Here is an 18,774-nt window from a genome sequence, read left to right on the forward strand (position 1 = left end):
GCCCACTCTCTTTAACATAGGAATTCTCCTTTCCAGGAATTTATCTTAAGAAAATAATCTGAGATGTGATCAAAGACTTAAGTACAAGGATGTTCATCAAAGCATTATTTATACTAGTCAAAAATGATAAACAATCTAAGTTTCTAATAATAGGGACTATTAATTAAATAATGAGTTAAATAAATTAGGGGACCCAGTGGCTGGCACACAGTAGGTGCTCCATAAATATTTACTGAACACTGAATCCATTTGAGAAGATAGTAAACAAGTATTTAAGAAAGATAGTTTCCAAGGAATTTTTTTTCCCAAGGAATATTTAATGATCAATATATTAAAGCACATTCAAAATAACCCCAATACTATTTTACAGTATAATATAATTAATGTTTATTGAGAACTTAGTATCTGCCAGGCACAGCCCCAGATGTTTTACATGTGTCATCTCATTATACCTCACCCAGCCCTACAGGTCATTGTTATTATTTCCAGTGAGTGAAGTCTCCTGGATTCAAACCCAGGAAGTCTGACTCCAGAGCTCATACTCTTAATTACCAGACTATATTGCCTAGAAAAATTCTGGAAGGAAATTACTAAAATGTTAACAGGAAGGAATAAAGACTATTTTTATGTTCTTCCTTATACCTTTCAGTATTTTCCAAATTCTCCATCATTACCGTGTACTATTTGTAGTCTCCCTCTCCAAAAGAAAGTTTTATAAACTACTCTTACTTATCATTTACACAACTTCAGTGAAAAAAATTCTTAGCTCTAATGAAGCTTTGAATCACATCTTCTCCAGGCCTTAAAAGCAGGAGAGAACACTGTGTAAATCCATGATATTGTGTAAATCCTGAGCCGTGACATTCTGACCAGGGAAAGGGGATGGCCCAAGAGTCTGCTCAACAGACTGGAGTCCATGACTTCCAGTCCACAAATATATGTCACCATATGGCTTACCGAGGTGCTGGTTCTTATGTATATTCTGCCATTAATCTTCCCAATGACCCATCCAAGTCGAGGTGACCATTTCAGGAAACAGAGGTTTAGGAAGGTGAAGTGACCTTATCCAAGGTCATGCAGGGCACTCCAGCTCTGGTCAAAGGTCGAGCGCCTCCCCAACCGTTCCCTCAAACCATGTGGAACAACTAGGGTGGAGCTGAGAGCACGTTGAGGCCCGAGCACTTCTGGAAGTTAACGATAGAGATTGTGTGACCCACACACACATCCTGCCCAAAACTCAGATACAGCCCTGGGACCCGACCCTCACAGAACTGTGCCCCTTCAGAAAACAATTACGCAGAAGAGTGAAGAATATGGCTTATAGTTCTTCCCGGCACGTTTGCATCTTTTATCTCCTTTGACTCTCAAAGGAAACCTTTTCAGCCAGTAAAGCAAAGGTACGAAGGACAAGCAGGATGAGGCTCTTGAGTTCGACTGCTGTCCCAGAATACCCTAGATGGTGGGTGTGGTGCCCATTCCACTCCATTATAATAGCCGTATTTCTGAACACAACGCAGGCTACGCGGACTGGTAAGGCAACACTGGGAAGAAAGAGGGTAAAAGCACCTGCGTTTATAGTCACCCGGGTCTAAGTTCAAATCCCTGGTCTGCCATTTACTAGCTACCCCTTCAGCAAGCCTCTTCACCCCTTTGTGCCTCCATTTCCTCACCTGTATAATGGGGACAATGATGCCTTCCTTACATATATGACCAATGAGGTAATATGTGTAAAATGACGGCATATGTCTGCACTTAGTAGGCAGCTGTTATATTTTGAAATGTATCATTATCCCCCAAACATATACAACGTGAGCTCACCATGGCCAAAGCACACTGCCTCCACCTTCCTTCCACAAGAAAATAATCCTCTTATGCATCTCTAAATTTTGCTATCCTGGTTCTTTCTTAACTGTCTCAAAAAGACTAGATAGATCTCATTATTTCCCAGATTCCTTTTCAAAACTCTCTCTGCAAGCTTCTGAAATATAAGCACCCAAAACTGTTTTCAGAGAAGAACCTGGCACAAGCTGATGAAAACAGAAGGCTAAAAACCCCTCTGCTCTGAGCTTCTGCTCAGATTCCATCTTAAGGGTTTAGACATGAGACAACATACCCCAAGGGGAAACAAACAGGTGAGCACAGGGCGGAAAGGGAAGGGGGAAAGAGGGCAGCCCACCAACCAAGCAGACAGTGGAAAGGGGAGGTTACAGCACACGTGGCCGGGGGCCTCAAAGAGGAAAAGGGCTGAGGGACCCAGAAGAAGTGAGAGGAAAGTGTTTCTGCAGTTTCCCTTGCAAACTGAAGAGCATCCAAAATGGAGACAGAAATGGTAGGAGGTCCCTGACGTGGCAAGAAGGTGATACTACTCTTTCAACATCACTGCAACGGCCTAAGAGCCCAAGCTTTAGCTATCTTGCCCGTGTTTCTAGCACTTTCCTAACTGATATCTTGACCTGCAGGCTCAGCCATTCCAGCCTGTCCTCCACACATCTCAGAGGGATCTTCCGAATACATAAATCTGCCTCGACCCCGTTCCCCCCCACACACACCCCTCCTCATCCCAAACTCTGTGCAGTGACCCCCACAGCCTACAGGGTCAAGACCCTACTGGGGCAGGGGGTCCTCTCTGCCCAATCCCCACTTACCTCTCCAGCCTCATCACCTGCAACTGTCACAGAGAACATCCTACAGGCGAGGCTCCAGCCAGGTGCTGGGGACACAGTGATAAGCAGGACATGACACAAGGATAAATGAGACCCAGCTTATGCCCTGTAAGAAGCTGAAAGTCCTGTGGGGGAGACAGACACAGAAAGGGATTGTTGCAATCCAGATGGACAGTGGGATGGAAGCTCAGCATGGGGTGTTTAGGGCAGGCCTCTGGAGGAAGTGGGAGTGAGCCAGGTGAGGGGCAAAGGAGGAAACATTCCATTCAGAAGAAACCTCATGTGTGAGCAGCGTTAGTAACAGAACTTTCTGCACTACTGCAAATGTTCTATATGCTCTCCATGTTCCCTTGACATGCGGCTAGTGCAACTGGGGAACTGGACTGTTAATGGTATTTAATCTGTCACTAATTTAAATAGCCATGCATGGCTAATGGCTACCGTACTGGACAGTTCTAGAGTATTACACTGAAGGTGATAGAAAATGAAGAGGTAGGTAAGCCTTGAAGTGATGACTCAGTCAGGCCCGGCTGCACGTGGCTTCCTATACTCACCATGCTATCGGTTGCTCCCTCCCCCTGAACCCACACAAGCCCACCCATGTACCACCTCTCTCTGAAGACTTCCAAGGCCGTTCTCCACAGCCTCTCCCACTTACTACTTCTGAAATGTTGTCTTTGTCTAGGCAGGCCTCACTGTGCATCGTATTTATATGTTCTCATAACCATCTTCCACTAGACTGTGAACTCCATCTCTTATTTGTCCTGGTATTTGCAGCCACTGGTTCAACCTTGGCACATGGGAGGCACTCAATAAATGCTTGGTGAACAAGCTGTCAGCAAAGTCACTGCAGCCTGGCAGGGATGGGGGCGGGGCACTGACCTCTTCTAACAAAGATGTGAGTCCCTAACCTTGACCTTCCTTAGAATGACAGTTCTGTCCAGGGACTCGTGATAAGTCCTCATGAACTTCTTGATCACTCTACCCATAAGCATCCACGGCAGGCCTTGTGGGTGGCTCTATTTTGCCCTGGTTCCTAGAATCCAGACGTCTGTACAGGGAAAGCAACCAGCCAGTTTTTAAAGGCAGCACAGCCTAACGTTCAGGAACAAGTCTTCGGAGTTAGTCCTAGGTCTGGGGACCAGATTGACAACTCATCACCTGAGTGTCCTGAAGCAAGGTGCTGAAATGCCCTGAGGCCATTGCCTCAAATGAAAAGTGGGCATCACATTTGCCTCCGACAGTTGTTGTGAGGCTGAAATAACTAACACATCTGCACAAGGCCAAGCACAGAGTAAGATCTCTATAAACAGTAGCTACCACCACTAAAGTGCTCTGGAACCCCCATCCGGATAACCCCCACAGAATATGCAAATTTCTCAGCCCCTAAATTGCTGCTTCTTGGTGCCCTCTGGGATGCAGGGGCTATGATCCAATCTCTGACTCACAAAGTGTTGCCAAAATTCTCCTCGGGTTCCCAAGAGAAAACGTATTTTAATTCCCTCTAACTTTAAAAATTAAACAGTCCTTACAGCATTCGGGGCGGCAGGGGTGAGGAAGGAGACCATGAAATCCAACAAGCAGCTTTGAAAAGGTTACAAACTGATCCCAGAAAGAAAGGAGAAGGCAGCTGGAGGGGGCGAGCAGGGGGGATGGAGGCCATCCCCTGAGTTTCTGCTATTATTGACTACCCCAACTCTCAAAGCAGCCCAGCCGCCTCCTCCTCCACGTGGGCTAAGCTCTGTTAATGAGAAAGCAGAGCTCTGCCTGCATTACCACAATAATGATTTCCCCCTTGCATTTGTACATGCCAGCCGCTTTATCATAGCAGAAGTAGACATATATTTTCAATAAATCCCTTCTCTCCTTCCTCCTCCCCAACTCCAGCTCTCCCAGTAAAAGCCGTTCCCTCTGCGCCCTCCCCCAACGCAATCTCAACCCCGGAGCACAATGAGTTCCACTAATCAAAACAGAAAGAAAAAGAAAAATGGAAAAATCACAGCTGCTGAAAAACAGCATTCGCTACAAGTCAAAGCCCTCCACATTTTTTCTGCACGCAGCAGCATTTACTTCTTCAAGGACACGGCACCCCTCCCCTATCAGAAATCTTACGTAGAGTTGCTCAAAGGGGAGGGCGGAGGGGGCGGGTAAAGAAATCTAATATTCACTCTCTTTCCTATTTTGACTAAGCCAGCACAGACAGAAATATAGATAAGGCCTTGAATAACTGATTTAACAAAATGTCACTTATTAAAGGGGGTGGGGGATGGGGCCAAATTTGCATTTGAGAGCTCAGTTCAACCACCCCAGCTAAAAGCTGTGGGGCCAGAGGGAAGGAAACATTTTTCTCTAGTCTGGTCTCCTTCAGCGGCTGCAAGAACTGACCCTGGTGGCAGAGAGGCCTGGGTTTCTTCTCCAACAAGAACCAGTGGGGAGAAAACCAGAGGCAAAACAAACAACCCCCCCCACATAAAAAAACCCCCAGCTGATTCTTAAATAGCACTTACCCTGCACTAACTAGTGCCAGGCTCTGTGCTAGGTGCTGGGGGTACAAAAATGAGTGATGACCCAGTTCTGCCCTCCCCAAAGGTGGAAGTCACGCCCAGTGGTTAAGTATGACAACAGCACCAAGGGCTGCAGGATCCCAAGTGCATCCCCTCGGGACTACCCCATGGCCCTAACCCATAACGCGGCACATAAGAGCCCTGAAGAAAGATTTAAGGAATGAGTGTCTGCACGGTGAAATTTTTTGAATTCCATACCGGTTTCTAAAGGAGCTCATACTCTTCAAAAGGAAGGAGGCCCCTACACGTCCTACCTACTGTGGCTCCCCATGAAAACCCCTCAGCTCACATGTGTTCATCCAATTAAAAAAGAAAAGTGAACAAGTCCCAATACTTAAGAATCAGCCTCATTACTGGTATCGTTCAGTTGAATGTTAAGAGAGTTTGGTATCTCCCATTGGGATGACAACAGAGGGAACTCAAGAGACACTCCTATTAAAACTCCCTGGGCATCAAATCCATCTTTTTTTCTTTTCCTTTTTAAAAGCATCTTTCAAAGAAGTTAGATTGGAGGCGGTTTCCCAAAGACAAGGAGAGGCCCTGAGAGCAGCCTCTGTTATGACAAAAACCCCTGGGGCCCTCAGGAAGCTTTGGAAGGTAGCAAACTGCTCAGGGCCCAGTTATATCCAAAGCTGGAGCCTGGAGACTAAAGGTCACACTATGTAGAATCGACCACGACTGTCCTGGTCCTCCACGGAGGGGCCCCCAGAAGGGACAGGGCTGAGAGTAGGAGGCTGATGCAGAATAGCCATGCGATTTGTTAAAGTCAAGTTTTGGCTTTAATTATGAGGCAGCCTTAGAGCTGTGTGCTCCAGACTAAGCCAGACAATTCAAGTTTTTAAAAAATGTAATGCCCAAAACATGCTTAAGTCATCTGAGTATTTCCAACTAAGGTCACTGGAGTAATAAGCCTGAAATTCCAAGATGACCGTGTTGGTTTCCATGATCTTTTGCATATATTCTGTATCACATTTTTATGTAATTCTGTACGGCATTATCTATTTGAGAGTACATCAAATTTGGAGACCGTTCAAATTTTGGCATTAAACAAGGGCTTTGGATGCTTGCTAGACATGTGACTCTGGGTTAATCACATATTTATATTTTTTCTATTCTTCTTCTTGAGCTCCCCTTTCTCAGCTACAAAATGAGAATATTAGCTACCTCCTATGGTTGTTGCAAGACACAGATAAAATAAGACATACCAGAAAGGCTTTGAACCTATAAAATGCTAAGTAAACATTAGTTATTTCAGTGACGGCATCCATTTCCTCTCTCTCTGATTTTTCGTTGATTATTCTCCCCTCTATGAAACAAGATTGATATCGGCTTCACAGATCAAAACTGACAACTTATATTTATCATATAAATGCAAGAGGTCCCGTTATCCACAGGTGTACAAAATCTGACTGCTAAATCTAGGTGAGAGGTGCCAGGGAATTCGTGACACTAATCTGTCTGCTTTTGTGCATGTTTAAAGATTTTTCATAATAAAAATTAATTAACAGAGGAAGAGAGAGAGAGAGGAAGGAAGAGAGAGAGGAAGAGAGAGGGAGAGAGAGAGAGAGAGAGAGAGAGAGAGAGAGAGAGAGAGAGAGAGAGAAGAAAAGGAAAAGAAAACAAACAAATAAAGAAAGGCTCATCCTATTAGGCAGATACCCATCAGTGAAAAGCACTGGATATTTTTTAAAACTGGAAATGATTTTCCAGATTTTACAGAGTAAAACTAAGTAAGGGCTAAGGGCTGTTTTTAGGTAGACTCGCCTTTATAGAACAATCTTCATTTGCAAACGAAACACTAAATCCACATGAAGACTGCTAGACCACGGAACTATGGTGGGGTTTCTGGGGTAGGTGCAAGGTTCCCCATGTTTGGCCACAGAGGCTAGCAGTCTATATAGCATGTTTTTATGAAAGGTAGCCTGAAACAGAGGCGGCCTTTTGCTTTTTTTTTTTGAGCTTCTTGTTCAAAACGTATGACACAGTGCCCACCAACTTTTGAACAGGGCTGAAAATCACAGATGTCTTTTTCCAATCATAGTTTTCAAATACATCTAATATGAGGCCCAAATTACTTTAACTGAAGACTCTTTTCCCCCAGCGAAAGAATCTGCTCTTTCCTCTGTACTGCTCAGTAATGCAGTCAAATGTTCAGAAAAATGCAGTATAATTTTCTGATGCAGTCTTAACCCTTGCAGGCTCCGGTTGGTGTCAAGTTCTGAGCCCAAAGCCCTTCCCCAGGAGGGTGTGGCTTCAGCCTGGACAGGCAGAACACCTGAGGGTCCACGCACAGCTCCCTCACCTTCTCTTCTCTGATTTTCTCTCCAGCCAAATGGAGGAAGTGTCCCTCCCCCAGGAAAGGCCAGATCTTCCCCCATAGACCTCAAGGGCTTTTGCTCAGCTGACTCAATCCATTGCTCTTGATCAATAACCCCCTCTCCAACGATCTTTCCTATTAGCACACAAATATATCACCAGCACCCCCCCAAAAAAAAAATCACAAAAAAATCCTTCCCTTTACCATATATGCTTCCAGCTCCTGTTCTATTTCTCTGCCACCCTTTCACGGTCAAGCTTTGCCCAAAAGTTGTCTACACATGCTACTACCAGTTTCCTCACTTCCCATTCCGCCCCCACCCCCGAACCCTCTCCGTTCTCACTCCTACCCAATCCATCACTCCACTGAAACTGTTCTTCAAAGTCCCCGATGGCTTCCATTTTGCCAAATCCAATGGTGATTTTTCTGGCCTTCTCACTCACACCCACATACACGTTGCCTTTTCTCCTCTCTCTTCAGACTCCTTGGGACATCTCATCCAGTGTCCCGGATTAAAATACCACCCCTGGCCGGTGGTGCCCCCATTTTCATCTCTTGTCTGGCCACTCCTCTGTATCAGACTGCCTGCTTAACATCTCTACTTGTGTCTAACAGGCATCTCAAATTTACCGGTGCCCAAACTGAAACAGCTTGATTCTGTTCCCCTCCTCTCCATCTCAGCAAATAGCATCACCCATCTCCCCAACTGTCAAGCCAGAAACCTGTTATCCTAGATTCTTCCTCCCCACCCCCTACCAAATCCATCAGCAAGCCCTGCGCATTCTACCTACCTCTAAAGTGCATCTCACATCCACCTGCTTCACCTCCTGTCACGTCCTGTCACCTCCTCACACGGCCTGCTCCAACTGCCTCTTCACTGTGCTCCCCAATTCCACATCTGTCCCTCTCCACCAATGCAATCCCCTTTCTATGTGAGTTAGGGGGTGTCACTTCCCACTGCAAACTATCAATGACTTCCCACTACACTTCGAATGAAACCCAAACCATTTCAAAACCCCCAGAGCCCTGCACAAGCATCTCTCATCTCATGCTGCCGTCTCTCCCTCTGCCTGGTCCACCTGTGCCTCCCAAAGCTTACAGTCCTTCCATGCAGGTTCTCCTCTGCCTGGTGCTCTCTGTCTCCCCAACCCCCAATCCTCCGAGAGGCTTTTCTAGGCTACTTTACCTAAGTAAGTCCACATCACTGCTCCCTGGGGTTTCATCACATTTTGCAATATATATTTCTTTGCATGTCTACCTCCCCTCAGGACTGTAAATCAGGGGGTGGTGTGGGGGATGGATAGAGAGATGATAATGTCTGTTGGAATTATCGACAGAGGCTTAACACAGTGCCTTACAAATAGTAGGTGCTCAATAAGTAGCTGCCAATGTACTAATGAGTAAACCAGAGCCACTTACGGCATGAAAATACCTTTCACCTTCTATGAGCCCAGAGTTACCACTGCCATTTAGCCACCAAGGTTATTTTTCCCCTTACTCGCAAACAAAAAAGTTTTAACACTGTTGAACCAACAGCCCAATAGCTCGGCATATCCTACCCACCCCCAGCTTGTTGCCGTCCACGAGAAAAAAGCAAAAATTATCCATTTCCTCGGTAAACCCAAATTAACCAGAAGACCATACAGGCAACTGCCCTGAGAACTGGAAAATTCTTAGAAAATATCACAGGGGCTTTTTCTTGTGTATTTTCTTTAACACAGAAGAAAAGATGTACTAAGAGAGCCATGGGATCAAACTCTCGTTATCAAGCCTATATATTATTCCTTAAAATGCCACCAAACCCTTGTTGAAAAGCATGCTAATAACTGGAATCCAGCTGCTCTTATCTCCCTCTCCCCATAAAAGAAATCAACTATGTTTTATTTTCCTCTTTACTGGTTCCCCTCCAACAAGCAAATGCAAAAATATTACTAATCCACAAGATCCCAGCTGATTCTAATCCTCTCTCTTCCCTAAATCACACAGTTTTATGAAGTCAGAAGTAAAATGAGTTGAACTCAGCTGCTTTCAGAGCAGGACAATCAGCACCCACTTGTCCTGCCCGGGGTCTGAGTCACTTATCTGGATCCTTACTTTTCACATCAATGTGCAACAAAAATATCAAGAGCTTTTCCCCAAAAAATGCCTGTGGTGAAGTATCTGATATGCCAGAAGTGACAGCAATACAATATCATCATCATGAATCCTAATGCAAATATACAACCAAATCCCAATTACCAACATGAATTCTCCACAGAAGGTGGTGTAAAGCCACACTAGGCTTTCTGGTCTCCCACTCATCTGCCAGACTACCTCTTTCTGCTGCCTGGAATAACTGCTCAATTAACCTTAGACTTGACCAAGCATAATTAGATAGGTGAACCAGCTGGCTGTAGGGAAACTTCCAAGATGAACTGAAATTATTTTTGGTGCCTGAAATTATGTGCCCCATTCTCTACTAGCACAAATAATTGGGTATCAATCATGCACTTTTTTTTTTAACCAAGACAGCGGCAGACTTTTCATAAGTATTTCCTTGCGTTTGAAGGCCAAGGTTAACAAGCCACTCAAGAGTCTTTTCTGGAATGCCAAGGTACAAATCCACTCTCTCCATGAGAAGACAAAAACAGAAGTTAATCAACTCACCCAAGTCCATGAAGCAATTTGGCCGTTGGCCCAGGAAGACACTGTAGAGACCTCTGGAGACCTCTCTCTCTCCATAAGACCGAGTCGTAGAACTTCCGACACGGATGGAACTCATGGATCAAACTGTGCTTTTTTAATATAAAACATCCAAAGCCTAGAAATGCTACAAACTGGTACCCTCCCCACTTTTCAATGATGTTTCTCTCTCTGCTTTGAGCATCAAACCACCTTAAAAGTCCTTTGTCACTTTACAAATACTATAAACTTGAACCAACTGAAGAATGAAAGACAATGCTAACACTTTCTAATTAATTGACCTTTGACCTTATGGAAAATCCTTATACTTCCTCCCTCTTCCCCTAAAAAATGCTTTTGATTATTATGACCAACCCAACCATCAAAGGAGGAGGAAAAGAATATTATAAATAAGCTTCGGTTTTGTGACCACACCTTTTATTCTATTAGCCATAGTCCCCTCTAATAATTAATGCTCATACCTCAATAAAAACACAGGCCCAAGCAGGTTAAAGGGGGCAAAACTGAGCACTTTCCACGCACACAACAACTTGCTGTTTTCGCAGCAAGTTCACAGAAACGCTATGTGATATTAACACATGCCTCTACGTGAAAGCCTGATTACAAAGCTGTGAAAAGCCCCATGTTTACTATGGAACCTGTAAAAATTAATCTTCTCAGTGCCTATAAAGCAGAAAGGACATGCTCTTTTTTGAGATGTCAAGCTGGCTTCTAAACAATCCTTCAGCAAAAATGGACATGCCTAAAAGGGTGGGGCCCAAAGAGGTGTGTCACTCCCGGTATCAATTCCTATAAATCAAATCCTGAAAAATCACCGCAATATTTTAAAAAAGGATGAATTATGATTCATGGGCCTTTATTACCACAAGAACATCCCCAGCAGAAGAGGCGGGAAAAAAGCTACTGTCAATTGATTAATGGCCAAAGCAAGACAATAAAATAAATCTCATAAATATAAGGAAAAACCACTGAAGGGCTGTTCTTGGCTTCGAGGGTAGGCATGACAATAATTCCACGATCCTGGGATAAACACACATAAAGATCATGTTTACCCTTCCAGCACACACACCAACCAGACTCCGATTTTCAGCAGGGTAAAAATAATAGCTAATTTGTTTAACTAATGCTTAGTTAGGAACATTTGATAAATGGCAATAATATTTAATTTCCAACAAACTCAACTGTCAAGCTGCCAATATCAAATTCTCAGTCTGGAAATCTGATGGCAGGAAAGAAAGGAAAACAGTCTGTCTGTCCATCAGTAACATGTAGAGAGCTTTTTTCCCCCCTGCTATTACTGAGTCTGGTTACAGAACAACAGAAAGCTTAACCAACTTTTCGTTAACCGCACTGTCTAGAGTTTACCCTGACCCTACTAAACATGCCTGGGTTTGTACCTCTTGCTGCTAACATTACCCTGGCAAGCTCAAACTCCCAGCATCATCCAGGTACCTGACAGAACTACAACCCATCTGCAGAAACCAGTAGGCTGAGAACCAGGGACACAGAGGCAAGCAGAAGCAAAGACTGCTGTTTAACTAGTTAACTGCTGAGTACTCTGGCTTGCTATAATTCCAGTGGGCATCAAAACCACATCCTCCCTCACCAGGCTGCTGTCTTGAAACAGTTAATGATGCAGGAGGTTGGTACCAACTAGGACAACTACAAACTCCTTTCTGAAAGCTCTTCTCCACGGTCTGCTAAAAAGTGCATCTAGCCGGCTTTCGGGAGGCATTTTTTAAAGAACTCTTCAGCCATCCCTGGATCCCTCGTTCCTAAGCATCACTTCCATGCACTTCACAAGACAACCCAGGCCATGCTGTCAGCAACCGGCTTCAGCACGTTCACTTACCAAAGCCGCGTCTAGCTGGGAAGAGTTTCCACAAAGCTGGCTCTAACCGGCCAGTCGAAGGCACACGGAGGAACCAGAAGTCATTTTCTTTTAACCTAAGGATGGCAGGCGCACATGCAGCCCAGGGCTGACCAGAGGTTGCCGGCCAGGTGCTCTCGGCCTCCGCCAGTGAATGGGTGGTTTTGTGTTGTTTTCTAATATCTATTTCTTCAGACCAGCAGCAGCAACTTCCCAGTCTCCCAAATTGAAGTTTGGGGAGTTGAGGGGCAGGTTTACCCCTCACACATTTCTCCCATCTAGGTGGCCACTTTAACTTCTGGGGGGTACCCAGCCCCCACAGAGCCCACAGGCGCATATACATACACACATGCATCATGTCAAAAACCCCAAAAGGCACATCCCTAGGGTCCTGCGGTTTCTTGGCTGGAAGAATGAAGGCTTTATAACATCACAACCTTCAATTGCAAGCCCCACCACCACCCTTTAGGCCGGGGCTGCCAATTATAGCGCCCACCTCACCCCTCCCCCTTTGCTGGGATGCCGTGCAGCCCAGAGAGGGAAGAAGGGAAGCAGAGAGAAGGCCCTGCTAACATACTCAAAGTAAAGAAATGGGGGGAGACTTTCCCTTCTCTGTCCCCCACTTTATCCCTTCCCCTCCCCCACCCCCGTCTTCTCACGGAGCATCCCCCAACTAATTTTTTTAAAAATGAAACTTAAGCTTCTTGCCTACCTTGGCTGTTTCTGCAACAAGTGCATGGGCAATCCGACAAGACCAATCTCCGCTCGGGGGGTGCGATGGGGGGCGAGCAAAGCTGATGGAGTAATTTCAATATTAATTTATGTCAGAGCCGCCTTCTCGAAGCGCTACTCACTTACAGTACTGCCCGCAGCCTGTAAACAAATATCGCTCCGCCAGGAAACATACTCCCCAGATGTAAGCCCCTCTCCCCAGCAGGGAACCTGGCCCCTGGCCCCCCTCCAACAGCGCGTGCTCCCCCACCCCCGGTAGGAAGCTCCGGGTTTTCAAAGCACCAACCCACCACCTCCGCCACCACCCTAGCAAGAAACTTACTCGGTCCGTCTACGCCTCCACCCTCCCTTCAGGAAATCTACTCTCCATATGCATTCAGCCTCCCCGCAGGAAATCTGCTCCCCCCTCCCCCCTTCTATATACATGCACCCCTCCCTCTCCTCCTCCCCACGCGCCCTCCCCGGCCAGAAACTTACTAGCAAGCAAGCGTGCAGGCTCTCCTGATCCTGGAAACTTACTCCCAGATATAACGCCCGCCAGCCCCCTTCCCGGCCCTGCTCCCCTTCCTGTCCTCCGCCGCAAGCAACTCCAAACTCTCCGCATCCAGCCACTCTCCCTCCCCCGTGAAAATTTGCAGCGCGGGGCCGCGCGCGTGCATCCACCCTCCCCTTCAGGAAACTTACTCCCCATCTGCATGCACCGCCTCTCAGCCATCGCTTAGAGGGAAGGGGGTGTGCTAGGGAGACAGAAATACATATGTATCTCTCGCCCCTCCCCCGGCCGCAGCCCACTCGGGGCCGAGCCGCGGTAACCTGGCCTTACCTTTTGCATTGCTCCCCAGCCTCGCCCCCTCCCTTAACCCTCCTTATCCGCTCCCCGGCGCCCCCCTTTTTTCACCCATTACCCACCCCTAGCAACCGTTCCCAAGCTCCTCTCGGCCTTTTTTTTTTTTTTAATCCAGGATGCAAATTCCTCCCCTGTCAGCAAATCGACTGTCAAATTATTTTCTTGCAAAAGGAGAAAGGCGGAGTGGGGGGGGGGGGAGCAGAAGCAAAAAAAGGGGGGAGGGCGGGAGAAGGGAGAGAGGGGGACAGAGGAGGGGAGAGATATCCCTCCGCAGAGCTGGGTCTGGCCGCGGGCGGGGAAGCAGGAAGTAAGGTGTCCAGCGCCGCGGCCGGCGAGTCCTCAGCCCCGTCCCCCGCCCGCGCCCCCTGTCCCCCGGGGCACCGCGCTCGGGCAGGCGCGGGCCGTCCGGCGCATTGTTCGCAATCTTCCCGGCGATGCGCCGCCGACCTTATTTGTGTGCTCTGCATGTGCGTGAGGTTGCACCTTTTGTAGGCTGGAGAGACTCTGGACGAGGATGGGGCGGGGGACGCGGACCGAGTTGCGGCCGGGCGCGGGACCTGTCAGCCCCGAGGTGTGGCAGACTCTCCGGCGTAGCCGGAAAATCGAGGCCCAGGAGAAGGCGGCGTGGCCGGGAAGCTGCCGCCTTAAACCCAGACCAGTGCAGGATTGCTTCCTGCGTAGCCGTCCCGGTTATTGTAACGCGCTTTGCAATCTAACGACTGGGGTTTGGCTTTTTGGCTTATTTTGTTAAAAGGGCTCTAAAGATACCAAGGTCTAGATGGGCTGCGGGGAGACGGTCTGCGTCTACCCCCACTGCACCCCCGCCTCGGAGGGGCTGGGAGAGGAGTCGGGGCTCCCGGGAAGGGGCTGGAGGTTCGTGAAGCGCGCGGCTCCATCCCTCCGCCCCGGTGGGGGCGGGGAGCGGGTGCTGCAGGCGGCGCTGGAAACGCAGCTCTCTGGGGAGGGGGTCTCCATCTCCGCGGCGCAGTAGGCTGGGGAGGGAGGTTGCCTAGGAGAGGGGCCGGGCCGGGCGGCGGAGGGGAGGGGGCGCGGGTGCAGCCGCGACGCGGGCTCGCCCCTCCTCGCGCGCCATGACTGTGGAACGTGGTGCCGGGGAGGAGGGACGGCCGCCGGGGGCCGCCCGGGCCGCTCGGCATTGGTGCGGAAACCCGAGCCGGGAGTCGCTCCTCGCTCTGTCTCCTCCTCCTCTGCGGGGGAAACCGCTGCACCCAAACCGAGAGCAGCTGCGAGCAGGGGGCAGGGCGCGGGCTGAAAGGCGAGCTCAGGGTTCAAACCTCGGCGGCGCCAGGAGGGCGAGACCGGGACAGCCCCCAGGTCCCGCGAAGGCTCTGCGGCCTCGGCCTCTCGGTTCAGCCCAGGACCCCAGCATTTCCAGGCTTCTTTCCTGGTCCCAGGAAACGTGAACCAAAGATGGTTCAGCTCAGCAGACCACCTCGAGCCAGGTTCGAGGTATCCACGGCGGCGAGTCTTTTTTGCTCAAGGGAAAGTTAAACCATGCTTTTTGCAGAATGGGGAGATCGTGGCGCCCCTTCCCTCAAATCTCACGCAGGATAAATAAGGTTCTCCCGCTCCCCAGGCCATCGCCACTATCCCCCACCCTACCCCCACTCGGCGATGGGTGTGGACAGGGCGGGGGAAGGCTATAAGGGAGCTTAAAGCGTGAGGTCATGGACCCAGGAGTCTGCTGCCAAAAGCGGCCGAGGTTTTTGTGTATTTTGAGGGGTAACGGTTCTCCATCTTCAACAGTGGTAAGTTCTCTCGCATAACCCTACCAATTTGGGGGCACCTGGGCCAGAGCCCCCGAAAGAGGAGCGAGCTCTGGGCTGTTTTGCTCAATGAGAATTTGGCCGGCGCCCAGCCCCCTGTGGGGCCCTTCCACATAAGCAGAGAAAATCGAGGGATAGCGCCCAGTGTCGCGGAGACAGAAAGGCTCGGATGCTCGGTCCTCGCCCCCACCCCCTTCCTCAGTCGTCGGTCATCTTCCAACCCGACTGCTTTCTGTGATAGCCTCCTATCCCTGATCCATTCTTCCCAAGAGCGGCTAGAGGAGTCTCTAAAACTCCTGACTACATTCTTCCAAACCCCTCCCAATTTCTCTTAGAATAAAGCCAAGCTCTGAAGCCCCCTTGTGATTTCGCCTCTACGGACCACTTCACCCTCACAGCTCCTCCTCCTATACCGTAAGCGGGTCGTGCTTCTTTGTTCTGGGGCTGGAGGGTGGGGTGAGGGACGCTAACCCTTCCCTGTCCACTTCTTACTAACTCCTGCTAAACCTTCAGGACTCAACTGTCACTACCTCTAAGAAGCCTTCCTGAGGATACAATAATCTCTAACTCCCTCAAGGAAAAAGACCTACCCTAGACCTCCAGGCAGTGGTCGGAGCTGGCCCCAGTGGCAGCCCTTTTCTAAGCGAAGGAGTGATTGCCGAGCTCTAAAAGCGCGATCATTGCCTGGGGGCCTGACCTCCTGGTAGGGAATTGGCCAGGACAGACCCTCAAAACACCCTATTAACTCAAGAGACCTGAGAAAAGCAGCGCACTGCCCAGAAACCTCTCCACCTCCCACCCCCCAGCACACACCCACACCCATGGTACTGCGAGGAGAGGTCTTTTAATCTATAAAACTCCTCCCCGGCACAGATAAGGAACCTGAAGCTAAGGGGGAGTGAGTAAATTGCCCGAGGTCAATGAGGAAATTCACACCCCGGTCTTTCCTGCTCCTAAACCAGAAGCTGTAGAGAAGGGAGGATTTGGGATTTGGGACTCAAAGTATTGCTGCTACACAGCTAAGGATGCTTGTGTAACCGTCAAAGGACCACTACGTGATTGGCCCGCTGCCAACCGAGAGGTAGTATGGCCTAACGGTCAGTCTGCAGTCTCTTGGGCAAGTTACTTAATCTTACTTGGTTCTGTTTCTTTGCCTGTAAAATCAGAATAATGATACCTACAGTTAGTAGTAGTATGAGATTTAAATTAGTTAATATACATAAAGCCCTTAGAACAGTTCTTATGCAAGTTCTTGATTATTTGTGAGTGGGATTTTATGCTCCCTCCCTTCCCAAGGACTCTAGAAAATAAGGTCTCCAGATTCTTAAGTGATTTAAGTATCAGAAATGATCTATGGCCTAAAAACCTGGGAAATGCACAGACAATCCATACAGACACCTTATTTAGCCAATAGATTCAAACCTCAACAATGCATTTGCTTAAAGACAATCCAAGGGGTGAACAATCCCAAATCTGACTGGTGGTTGTGGACTCAATGAGTGTCAGGGAGGATGACTGAAATTGAAAACTTACCTTGGGTCTTTGAGATCAGAGTCAGGCATAAATAGTCCCAGTCCTGGTGCAAGTCCTGCCCTGTATGACCAAAGCTCTCCCAGGGCTGCAAAAACTGTAAGGGGATTATTTTTATTATCATTAGATTCTAGTCTTCCCATTCTCAGCACTTACCCCACTGGTAAAAGAGGTTTTTTAAAATACAATTCATTTTTTGGAACATGTTGAATGCATTCACATAGCTCCAAATTCAAATATTGAAAAGTCAAAAAAAAAAAAAAGTCTCTCCCGCCCCGACTGCCACCCAATGGTTTTCCCTCTGTGGAGACAACCCGGGTTAGCCTTCAGGAGGCATTTAACTGTTTTTCCAAGTGAGGCCTCAGGAAAACTCCTTGGGTGCCTACTTAATACTTTATGTCCAGGGCTCCCTTCTCTAATCCAGGCAGAATCATTACCATACTCCCACCCTTCCCAGCCCTTCAGCCTCAGTCCCAAACAGGTTGTATCAACAATGGTGAACCATTGTTTCCTGAGTTACTGACAAAAGCAAACACTTCATGGTTCTTTCTCCTCCTCTGCACTAATAATATTCACTAAGATTTATCAAGTGCTTTTTATGTGCCAAGCACTGCTGAGACATGCATTATCCTATTTAATCAGCCCCAAACCATCATCATTACAGTATTCTTATTTTACAGATGCAGACAGAAGTGGAGGATCAGAGAGATTACATAACTTGTTCCAATTTTCATCCAGGCCAACCTGAGCCCGAAACCTCTGTCTTAACCACTTGCCTCTCTCTGCAACAAAGAAAAAATTCTGGGAGCCTGAGGAGAAGGAATAAAATAGAGTCTTTGGACTTGAGCAGACCTTAGTTCAAATTCTGAGTCTGGCCCCCACCAGCAATGAGATCTTGGAGAGGTTTCTTAACTTCTCTCAGCCCCAGGTCACCCACCTTTGAACTGGGACCATACATTTTTCATTGGCTTAATGTAAAGGTCAAATGCATGTAAATAATGCTTTTTAAAATGCCTAGTAAACCACATGCAATGTTTAGATCTTGTGTGGCTCTGGTTTGAATAAACCAATGTCAAAAAGACATTGTTGAGACAACTAGGGTAATAAAATGTAACTTGACATAGATGTTAAATTATTAATTTTATTAGATATGGTAATGGCGTTGTCATTAGGATTTTTTCCTCAGTTCTTATCTGTTAGAGATGCATAATGAGGAATTTTGGGCGAAAGTATATCTAGGATTTATCTTCAAATACTCCAATCACCTCTTCCCCCACAAAAAAACAGGAGATAAAACAAAATTAGCCAAGTATGGATAATCGTTGAAACTGTTCATCATACTGTTCCTTCTACTGAATGCTTGAAATGTTTGAAATAAATTTAAAGATAAAACATTCTAAAGCATTACAATTTTTAATTGTCAGGCTTATATAACTTGTGAATTGTTATTAATAATTGCGAAATTTTAATGTAAATAATTGAAATACAGTACTGGCTTATAGTAGACATGTAAAAATGGCAATTTTGTTACTGTGAGACAGTCAGAACAGCACCTGCGTCAGGCCGGTAAGCCAGCTGTGGGGTTCGGGGAGTGGGAATGAACCCTGCAGATAGCAAGGACCCATGACTAAGGACCCAATCAACCACACAGAGGACAATGTACAGGAAGGAAAATGGCAAGAGGACTGGGTGACGGGAACAGGTAAATTAAAATTGGGGGCAGAAGTTCCCCCAAAATGTACATCTCTGCAGAGCCACTTCAAAACCATATGGATCAGGGAT

At 47.4% G+C, this 18,774-nt stretch overlaps 1 protein-coding gene and 1 long non-coding RNA gene across 16 annotated transcripts in view; one reads left to right on the forward strand and one right to left on the reverse strand.

The window, feature by feature from the left end:
* Positions 1–13,844, reverse strand: part of TRERF1 (transcriptional regulating factor 1) — a 193,525-nt gene extending 179,681 nt beyond the window's left edge. For 10 of the 15 annotated variants that reach the window (XM_033103443.1, XM_033103441.1, XM_033103438.1 and 7 more), the window contains exons 1-2: positions 13,306–13,759; positions 12,809–12,890 (exon numbers count right to left, since the gene is read on the reverse strand). The gene's annotated coding sequence lies outside the window, so the exon portion shown is untranslated. Of the gene's footprint in view, positions 1–12,808; positions 12,948–13,305 lie in introns of those variants that run through there. The other 5 variants (XM_033103433.1, XM_033103430.1, XM_033103429.1 and 2 more) reach the window with 4 other exon arrangements.
* A 1,188-nt stretch (positions 13,845–15,032) lies between these two features.
* LOC117020766 (uncharacterized) lies at positions 15,033–18,261 on the forward strand. Its single transcript, XR_004422733.1, has 3 exons — positions 15,033–15,444; positions 15,798–15,876; positions 17,673–18,261. It is a non-coding gene; the product is annotated as an uncharacterized LOC117020766 (long non-coding RNA).
* Positions 18,262–18,774: the final 513 nt, after the last annotated feature.

This window comes from Rhinolophus ferrumequinum, chromosome 3 (assembly GCF_004115265.2).
Source record: "Rhinolophus ferrumequinum isolate MPI-CBG mRhiFer1 chromosome 3, mRhiFer1_v1.p, whole genome shotgun sequence".
Lineage (NCBI taxonomy): Eukaryota > Metazoa > Chordata > Mammalia > Chiroptera > Rhinolophidae > Rhinolophus > Rhinolophus ferrumequinum.